Genomic DNA, 10276 nt, shown 5'->3' with positions numbered 1-10276 from the left:
TAGCCATTATAGACGCGAACAGCTTATAATCATGATTTAGTATTGAAATGTGGCTGTATGAAGCTGGATCTGATGGGTCTTTACCTGTTAAGGTATTACAGCTATCACAGCTTTTTTCCATGATGTTGGTACTACTTCTCTTAAAATATTACTAAACAAAATCTTCCAGATTTTTATCAGTTTCTACCCTCCTTGCTTCTAAACTTCCACAGGAATACCATCTATTCCTGGAGACTTTCCTGTAGATAGGTTATATATCACAATTTTAATCTCATCTCCTCTTATCCTAACCATTAGTAATTAAGCTTCATCTACCACTAACCTTGACAGATTTAATTCTTCCATAAACATTTCCATTTGTATCTTTTCTTGATTTCCATATTTCTCTGACTTATACAGACTTTTATAGAATTTTCAAAATATTTCTAATACCTCTACAGCAATGATGCACAATGTTTGGCCCTGGGGCCAAATCCTGCCCCAAGAGATTAACCAAAAATGTTTAAAAAGTGAAAAAATGCTATGCCATACTCCAGTCACGCAAACATTCCAGCATGTGCTTACCTTCCTAATTGACTCCTGTTGCACACACCTCTAATTTTAGCTGCGGAATTAACTAGTCGTTGTTGTTTATAACTTGTAGTCTGTAAACAGTAGTAACTTTCTGCACGAGTTTGTAATAAGTCATGGCTGCAAGCCAGAATAAAGTTAAATGCAAAGTTGATTTAGAAAACAGGCAATTTCATGACTGCTGTTTTAAGTAAAAATGTCAGTCACCTGTACCTATTGTTAACTCATAGCAACTTACTATGTTTTGAAGTGGCTCGCAGATGCATTAAGAAATTATGTATTGGCTCTCCCCACAAAAAGGTTGTGCACCATTGCTCTGCTGGATCTATCATTACAGGCTCCCTAAGCTTGGCGCCAGACCTTTCTACTTTGTTTTACCTGAGTCACTGTGCTACATTTTTGTGCTGTAATGTTATTAGCAAAAAACAGCTGCTTAACAGCAATCTTTCTAAACCCTTGTTTATCATCGAGGTAATCCCTTATTTTCTGCTTAGTATTCTGCAGTTGATTCTCTTCTTGTCCTGTGAGAGTCCCCTATTCTGCAATACATCAACATTTGTCAGTCACTCTAAATAATTCCTGTTACTTCTTAACCATAACTCCATTTCTTTTATTTCCACCCTATTATTAAATTTTCACCTTAATTTTATCCCACTCCCTAGCTATATTTTCAGAAGTAATTTCTATCCTCTCGAATAGATCCTGAATAATCTCCACTAACCATTCCTTAAATTCTCCTCTTTTCAACAGACAGGTGGGAAAACACCAGTCTCTCATTTTTATTTAATTACCACGTGTTTTTATTTAATTACCCTGTGTTTTTATTTTAGTTATTATTGGCACATGATCTGAAATAGTTACTGGGTGTATATCAAGACCTTCAATTAAATTCACATGTTCCTGTGAAATGTAAATGCTGTCTAGCACAGCCCAGTTTTTTTTTATCTTGGGGAATAATATGTAAATTCACATCTTCCATGCCAAATATTTTCATAAATTTCTTCAAAAATCTACCCTTGTTTGTTATAGTTTTTCTTCTGGGCCCCCAGACACATCTTCACTGCTACAAAACAAATTTCAGTCCCCACCTACAAGTAACATTCCTTGCTGAAAACTGATTACATCTCCCAGAATTTTCTTAAGCTCCATTATAGCAGTTTTAGGAGGAATATAAATACATGCCAGTGTAATCCCCCTGCCAGTAGACCCTTAGCACTACAAATCTGCCATTATGTTTTTTATTCTCTTCTATCACTACTAGAGCTCCACTTGCAATTATAAGTACTCCTCTTTTCCCTTGTCCCAGATAGTCTGCTGAATAACCATCCTGAAAACTTTTCTATATCAAATTCACATGTTCAGTTCTTTCCAAGTGTGGCTCCTGTAACATAGCTGTTTGCACTCTATATTTTTTAATATAGTTCACTATTCTTTCTTTTTTGTATTTATCTGTGAGACCACTAACTTAAATATTTAAAGACATTTCAAAAAGCATCATTGTATTTAAAAAGTTATTATTCCCACCTTTTATGTTAAATGTTTAGTTCCAATTTTTGTGTTACATGCATATACTGTTTGGCATGTTGAACTTTTATATAGTTGTTTCTTGCCATATCCACGTACGCCTACATCACAGCTTATAAAACATTTTGTTTTATTGAAAGCCCTGAAACAAAAAACAAACAACCCATCAATACCCACTAAAACCTATTTGGTACTAACACAGAAAACTATGTACATCTTCAAATACTGAAGTTTTACTCTTCTGATAGGAATAAATGTCCCAAACTGACAGCCACACTCAGACTTGAGTAAACCTAAAAGAAAGGTTATCCATGCTAAGACTCATGGTGCAGCCTGTGCTTCTAAGTGCTAACTGATTTTTTCTCATCTTAATAGCTCTCCCAGCTGGGAAGACCCCAGAATGTTTTCAGAAAGCATCATCTCCTAGCCAGTTTCTTTTTCTTTTTTTTCTCCAGCCAATCACTCTCCACTAGACTGTAAGCAATTTCTCTTTATCAAATTGTCTCCATGGAGACACTAGAACTAGGCAGTCAGTTTCTCTATCAGATTGTTTCCATGGAGACATGAGGGCCAGATACAGAATTGCTACTAAGCATACATTCATAGGTAGGTACTAGGCTATCGGCCCAAGGGCCTAAGCCTGGCCACCAAGGTTCCCTGGCTTACCCACCCAAGAAAGTTATTTTCCTGTGCCACTGTCGAGCAGACACACAGAAGTGATCCCCGGGGTGTATTTCCTATTTCCCATCCATTCATCAAGATTTTTCTTGAAGAGTGCTAATGATGGACTTTGCTTGACATAGATGGGTGGCCTGTTCCAGAATATAGAAAGTCTCTGGGACAGGAATCTATCCCTCCAGCACATCCTGTTTATTGTGGTGACAAGGTTTAGGTCCCTAGAGCGTGTAGCTCGGAGGGATTGGGGTTTCTTTAGGTGTAGCATATCCAACAGGTCTGGGCTTGACATAGCTTTATATGTTAGGCAGATATCACCTTGGAGTAGGCAATATGCTACGGAGTAAAGCTGGAGTTTTTTGAGACAGTCAGTGTAGGGCATTTGTTTGCACACATTCATTTGCTAGAAAAAAGTCTCATGATGTTCAATATTTTTTTCATTTACTTTCTTTCTCTTGAAACTTTTTACTAAATCAATCTAAGGTGTTCAATCCAGTTATTGCCCCATGCAAGAATGAGAAAAAATATAAATTTTTCTGTTGTCATGCTCTTTTAACCAGGCTTTTTTTTGTACATTTCAGTGCCTACATTTCTTAAAACTGAACAAGACATAATGGATAATACTGCTTTCTCTTCTTAGAGGAGATGCTTCAAGGGGGGAATGCTGTTGCCCTGAGGTGTTTTGCTTTCTTCCTGGAACTGGGTTGACTCTTGTCCCAGTTTTTGTTCTGCTTGCAGTCCCTGTCGGAGGTAGAGTCTTCAGCCTGCAGGCCCTGTTGGAATATAATTAGTTATCCTTTGGATAAATTATCCAGACAGTACTCAGATCCTGTTTAGGTGACAATCCTTTATTAACAGATGAGCACTGCTTAGAAGACTGAGTTACAAAGGCTGGCTTTTTGTTTGTTTTTTGGTGGGGAGGGCACATGGTGAATCTGCCCTTTACATCACAGCGGTGTGTTTTGTGGAGGGGTTATGTTTATTATAATTCCCTATGATGTCATGGTGGTGCTTGGGGGTGGGTACATTTTAAAACAGCAGATGCAAGTTTAACACTTTGGTTGCCACCAAAAAAACATTCCATTACATCAAATGTTATGGGCAGTCATCTAGTTTACATCAACCATATAAAAAGCCACACTGAAACCTTTGTAACTCAGTCTTCTAAGCAGTGCTCATCTGCTAATGAAGGATAACGGACAAAACAGGATCCGAGTACTATCTGGATCATTTATCTGAAGGACAAATAATTATATTCCAATGGGGACTGCACACTGATGACTCTACCTCCAACAGGGACTGCAACCAGAACAAAAACTGGGAAAAGAAACCCCCAGTTCCAGGAAGAAAGCAAAACACCTTGTGGCAACAACACTCCCCCTTAAATCTTCTCCTCTAAGAAGAGAAAGCCATGTAATCTGTGACTTCCCCAAGTACTGAGGTTACCCACTTGCTGACACTCAGACTAGGTCAGGGCTGGTTTACTACTAAAACTGAAAAAGAAGAAAGAGAAGGGAGAAAAAGAACAGCAACACCTATTTATAATCTCCACATAACTTAAAAATAAATGAGATAAGTTTACTTTACAACATGCAAAGAAAACCATACATCACAAAAAATGCACTATTAAAATAAAGTGTTTTCTTTACTTACAGTTAAGTTTCTCCTCTCTTCCCCTCCCCAAAGCATTTTTCGAACATTAATGTCATGAAGTAGGGCATAAACTTTAGAATCCCCCACAAGTCCAACAAATTCTCCAATATTTCCAGATTTTCTTGTTCTGTCATATTTCACAAATATAATTATTGTATTGTAATCCCATATTAAGTTACTAGTTTTATTACTGTTCGTTTCCATCGTCCAAATCCTATCTGCTTCATTTTTAATGTACTCTAGATTTTTCTACTCGACTCTCCTTTCCTTCTCTCTAACATTTTTCACTGAAACAGTATAAAGGGTTTCACAGGTACAGTCTCTCTATAGTCTTTATTACCAGAAGAAGAAGCAGAATATCCTTCCATTTCACAGCTCACTTTTTGTTGGACAAACACTTCTATTTCATCCTTAGTATACACTTCATCAAAAATGATGTTCTTCCTCCAGGGAAGAATACCTTGAAGATGGCTGGGTACAGCAGTTTGACTCTCACACCTGCACTGCGACATTCCTTGAAGAGTGGAATAAATTTACTCTTCTTCCTTTTGTACAATGAGTACTCATTCTCCACAAACACACTGCTGTCTCCCATTTTTAGTATTTTATCCTGCCACAGTTTTGTCAGAATCAACTCCTTTTGCTGAGAGGATTGCATCTTTACTATTAAAGGTCTAGGTTACTTTCTCATAGTCACGGTTGGAGCATACACACAATGTGCCCTTTCAACTAACAGCCCCTGCAGTGGAATATCAGCCCAGTTGCTTATTTGTGCTTTCATAAAGTTAATGCAGTCTGTTCCTTCCAGCTTCTCTAGTATAGCTGAAAATCTCAGGATTTCCCTACATGCTCCGTCCTCCAATTCTGTTATTTTTTAAACATCTCTTCCTGAGCAGTCTGATATTCAGCCAGCCTTTTCTTCACTTCAACCTCTGATTTTTGCAGCTTTACCACCTTATCTGAATATCTATTTAATGTTTCTTCCATTTTTTCAAGTCTTTTGTTGTTTGTGTTGACATAATCCATCAGTATTTCATTTATTTTAACCAGGTCTGTGTGCAGCTGCCATATATCTTCCTGTAGGTTACTGAAGTCACGTCTGGAGGTTGCATTGCTTTTTGCTGAACAGCTGCAGAACTTTCCCTTTCAGTGTTTCTTTTTGTAGATTTTTTCCGGGTGCTCTGTATTTCTGTTTTCCTGGCATCAAGGAGGTACACTTACTAGCCAGTTACTGAAATATACCCATAATCACAAAAGTCTACTGAGCGTCTCTGTTGAGTTTCTGTTTTCACACTGGGAGAGTTAAAGTTAAGTGGGTGCTCAATCTGCAGCCATCTTGTTTCAATGATGGAAAATTAAGTTAGGATATGATCCTGACATTCTTAACATATAAAAGCTACAACAGAGTTGTCAGTCTACTGATGCAATGGCAATGTGCTAGACAGCGAGGATAGTCAGCATTCTGGTTTCCAAGTATCTGGCTCAAAATCAGATGAAAGGGGTTGGGGGATGACTGGTTTCTTGCCAGCTCCTTTTTTCACAAAGCCTTATACCTCAAAACTGCTGAGTAAGAAGCTGCTGATTAGCCTGCAAGTAATCACAGAAGCAACCTAGAGAAAACACGATAGCACACAAATGCTAGTTATACTCTATTCTAGTTTTCTTGACAGACAACCTGTTGACTACAATCACATTAAATTTAAGGTGCTGATCAGGACGACTACTCAATAAACCAAGCCATCATATCATCACTTGGCTTCTTAGCTAAATCGTCACTAGCCTACAAATTCACAAAAAACAAGTTATGTTCTTACCATAACTTGGCATCTGTGTTATTCTATGTCACTATTCATCATTCTGACATCTGAACCGAGGCAACTTAGACAGATACTAGGCTTGAGCTCCTCCCACTCCCATAATCCCTAGCTACGCTCTAACCCTTCAGATCGAGGTGACCCTAGAGCTAGAAAACAGCCAAGGTAGACTAACCACTAGACAGGACATCTCCGCTTCCTCTAGGCCCCACAGGATGGGGGAAGGAGGGAGGGATAGTGATGAATAGTGACATAGGATAACACAGATGCCAAGTTATGGTAAGTGCATAACTCTTTACCTGATGTTATCTATGTCACTATTCCTCATGCTTGGGTCAGAGTCCCCACCTACCATAAAACCCTGGGTGACCTCATGGAAGGACATGCCAAGGAGAACTGTGTAGCCAAAAGAAGCCCTGTTCCTGGAAACTATGTCGAGCTTATAATGAGAAACAAAAGTGTGAGGAGTAGACCAGGTGGCCGTTGCACAAATCTCATCTAAAAAATGACCAGCCAAATAGGCAGCTGACATTGCCACACATCTAGTGGAATGAGGACTGACTGGTCCTGGTAATGACAAACCTTTAGAAAAATAAGCAGCAGAAATACATTTCAAAATCCAATGAGATATAGCAATCTTAGATACCGCTCAACCTTGTCTGTTAACAGAAAAGGCCACAGACAGCTGGTCAGATTTGCGAAAGCTCTTTCTCCTGTCCAAGTAAAATCATAGTTGTCTATGTACATCAAGTGTGTGCAGTAAACATTCACCTTTATTGGAGAGGTTGGGAAAGAAAACTGGCAACGGAATGGATTGATTCAAATTTGTTTCAGTGGCCACCTTGGGCATGAAGAAGGGATTAGTCCGGACAGCCACTCTATCTTTATGAAAAATCATGTATGGAGGGTTAATAGAAAGAGCCTGCAACTCAGACACTCATCTTGCTGACGTTATAGCCACCAGAAAGGCAGTCTTGCAAGATAGGCACTTCATATCACAAGTTGCGGCAGGCTCGAAGGCACTCTGTGTAAGAGACTGCAGCACAGAGAAAAAGTCCAGAGGAGAAAGAGGATATTTGATAGGAGGCCTAAGCAGGAAAACACCTTTCAAAAAGGCCTTACAAAGGTGAGAAGAAAAAGTAGGTTCCTCACAAACATGGAAATTAGAAATGGCTGCCAACTGTGGCTTAACAGTGGAGAAATTAGCTCCGTCCTGAAAGAGAGAAGACAAGAATAAGATGAGGTCTGGAATGGGAGCCGAAAAAGGATCCAGATTTTGCTGCTTGGCCCAAATACAGAATCTTTTTCATTTACTACCACAGGCCTTTCCTTCTGAGAGGCCAGAATAATGTCTCTGATGGACGAGGCAAGCCTGGACTGGTTTAGATTTATGGGAAGTGGACAAACCATGCAGTCAGACGAAGAGTCTAAAGGTTTGTGATCGGAAAGCGAGAGGGGTCAGAAATCAGATCTGGAAGGGGACCTAGAACCCATGGCAGGTAATTACAAGTAGACCTTAAGAGGGAGAACCACACCTGCCAAGGCCAGAAGGGGGTGATGAGGATCAAGGTAGCCTTGGGGTGTTGGGCTTCCTGAAGCACTCTGGGAATGAGACATATAGGAGGGTAGGCATGAAGGAGACCTGGAGGCCAATTGTGAAGTAGTGCATCCCTGGGGAACTCCCTGACTGGGGGGATCAGGGTGAAATACTGGCTGCATTTGTGATTGTGAGGGGAAGCAAACAGACTGCAGCTCGTACGATCCTAACGAAGGAAACTCTCTCTTGCCACTGACTGAGTTAGGGACCATTCATGAGGACTCAGGATAGCCCTGCTGAGTCTGTCTGCTAGCACGTTGGACTCACCGGGAATGTGCATTGAAAGTAGAAAGCTCCCTAAGAACATCGCCCATTCCCACATTCTCATGGTCTTGTGATAAAGCAGATGTGTGCCCCCTTGTTTGTTGCTGTACCACACAACCACCATGTTGTCTGTAAGCACTGCAATGGTACCCAGAGGGAGGCAGTCCTGACAAGCTTGCAGCATGAGAAAAACTGCTTATCTCCAGTACATTTATGTGCAATTTAGTCTCTGCAGGTAACCATGTACCTTGAACTGTCTTTCCCTAATAATGTCCCCCCCATCCCAGCAGGGAAGCATCCATGATCATGTGTCACTTGAACAGGAAGAGAAAAGGGTCTGCCCATGAGGAGATCGGAAGACTGAATCCATCAAAGATGATGCCTGCACACCAGGGTGAGGTGGATGGAAGCTGTCACTGGATAAGACAGAGAAGACCACTGGACTGTTAAAGTCTACTCTAGAACCCTCATGTAAAACCTGGCCAAATACACCAGATACATCACCACCACCACAGACCCTAAGGCCTTGAGAATGAGACGAACCCGAGGAAGAGAGATCTAGGAGGCACTGAACATGAGATATGATTAGTTGTACATGCCTGAGGTAATGCTGCAATCTCTGACACAGTGTCCAGCTGGATGCCAATAAACTCCAAATTTTGGCATGGAATCAAATTTGACTTGAGAAGATTCACAGTAATTCCTAGCTGGTCGAACAGGCAAAGAACGTAGTGAGTGGCTGCGGCCAGTCAATGCTTGGTCGGAGCTGTGAGGAACTAACTGTCGAGGCAAGGAAACACCTGGAATCCCTGTAGTCTCAGGTGAGCTGCCACCACTGCCATACACTTGGTGAACACCCAGGGGGCTGTGATGAGACCAAAGGGCAGGGTCCTGAATTGGTAATGATCAGGCCCTAGACAAAAGCAGAGATGTCTCCTGGAGTGCCTGTCTATTTTTATGTGATAGTAAGCATCCTGGAGGTCCACAGAGCACATCCCATCATCCTTGTGTAGAAGAGGCACGATGGACTGAACAGTGAGCATTTGGAACTTTGACTTCCTGACTGAGAGATTTAACTCGCTTAGGTCCAGAATGGGACATAGGTCCCCTGTTTTCTTTGGCACCAAAAAGAAGCAAGAGTAAGTTCTGGATTCTCGTTGTCCTGGGGACCTCTTGGATGGCTCTCTTCTGAAGAAGCTTGAGCACTTCTTGCTGAGCTAACTCCCTCTGATGGGGTAGCGCATCAGGGAGACAGTTCCTGATTGTTGAGGGGGGTATTGTGAAAAGGGAATGAAATAGCCCCTGGACACAATGTTTAGCACCCATTAATCTCTTGTAACGTTTGCCCAGGACAAAGGATGCAGTGACACATGACCGCCGACTGCCTCCAGGGCAGGACTTTTGGGCAGCTCATCAGGAGCACTGGAAGGGCTACTCAAAGAAGGATTCCATGCAGCCCTGATTTTGTGGACCCTCTCCGTCCCCAGGGCGGCATCTGCCATTGAACCCTCTCCTCAATCTCTAGAAGAGGGCTCGTCCTAAGAATTTTGAAAGAAAGACTGACTTCCGGAACCATAATTTCCTAGTCCCTCATTGTGTCTTAAGAAAAGGACCGCTGAGGGGTAGAAAACTTGATTCTGCCAGCTGACAAGATATTGCTTCCTGCTCACTGTGGTGGAGTGTCTTTTTGAATGATGAAAGAGAGTTGGATCCATCAAAAGGGGCTTTGGTGAAGGACACTTTAAAGGAGTCTACAAACCTGCATAGGCCCAGCATAGCAAAATGCTGAATAGTGATGCTTGTGCAGGCTGCTCAAGAGGCAACTTCTGCAACTTAGGAAATCAGCCTCATCGAGGAGTTAGATAGGGACGCAAGAGCAGATAGCTTGGGGAACACTTTGTTCAAGTCCTTGGCAGGCAACTCAGAAAGGGAAGTGGTGAGTTCCTTGACCAAATCCCTCTGGAGGTGGGTGAAGTGTGCCAAGTAATTAAGTGCCCACAGACCAAAGGTAGCTGATGTGAATACCCACTTTCCATGTCTGTCAATCGCCCGAGAATTTCGGTTGGGGGGATGAATAGACTTACTCTGCTCCGCCAACTCCTTTTTAGTGGCGGTAGCTACTACTATAGCATTGACTAACCCCCCTTTTGACCAGAACTGCCTGTCTGTAGGAGGGCTG

The sequence above is a fragment of the Protopterus annectens genome, chromosome 8.part0 (assembly GCF_019279795.1).
Source record: "Protopterus annectens isolate FY-2018-M chromosome 8.part0, PAN1.0, whole genome shotgun sequence".
Classification (NCBI taxonomy): Eukaryota; Metazoa; Chordata; order Ceratodontiformes; family Protopteridae; genus Protopterus; species Protopterus annectens.
Note: the sequence above shows the minus strand (reverse complement) of the source record.